This window comes from Ochlerotatus camptorhynchus, unplaced genomic scaffold (genome assembly GCF_037179485.1).
Source record: "Ochlerotatus camptorhynchus isolate MF236.1 unplaced genomic scaffold, CSIRO-AGI_Acam_v1.1 ptg000330l, whole genome shotgun sequence".
NCBI classification, from domain to species: Eukaryota; Metazoa; Arthropoda; class Insecta; order Diptera; family Culicidae; genus Ochlerotatus; species Ochlerotatus camptorhynchus.
Window position 1 is genome coordinate 12870870 of NW_027040818.1, and position 695 is coordinate 12871564.

Genomic DNA, 695 nt, shown 5'->3' on the forward strand with positions numbered 1-695 from the left:
AGCAGACACTGCTTAATTTTTATTTAAGACACAATTGTACCTACTAACTTTTTTCTATATTTTAGAAAAAAAAAATGTACATGTATTTGTACTAGTCTACTTTGGTTGACGAATTAAAATAAATAAAATTAATGTAAAATACTCGGTAAAATATTGATTTTTCATAAGCTCTAGAAAATCAAAAGTATTCAACTAGGTACATATTTTTTGTTAAATATTTAAATTTTTAAGCCATTTTTTTAATGTTTTTTTTTTTTCTCAAAATAACTGAAAATCAATTGGCAAGTTACCCTATGTGAATAGTTTTCTTCGTTTTCTTGTTTTTTCAGTTTTTCAACGGCCGAACTGATGCAATTTGAAGTTTGCTGTGCTTCATATCCATATCCATTCGCCCTTCGTTATGCAATAATGTACCCCTGGATTTGATCGTTTTCTCCGCCCGAAGTTTATCGTTTCTTATCGTCAAGCTGACAGAATCAGGCCGTCACATTCAAATTCGCATAAACACCGAGGGACAGCCCACCGGTTTATGTTGTCTTCCGTCGCACACCCACACATACGCAACTTCCACGATGGTGTGCAAGTTTTCCCCGTGTCGGTACATCCTCCGGCCTGCTTGGTATTGGTGTGTATTTTGTTTTCACCATCGCTGCTTTGGCTGCTGCTTCTGCTGCTGGCCTTTTTGATTTGACAAC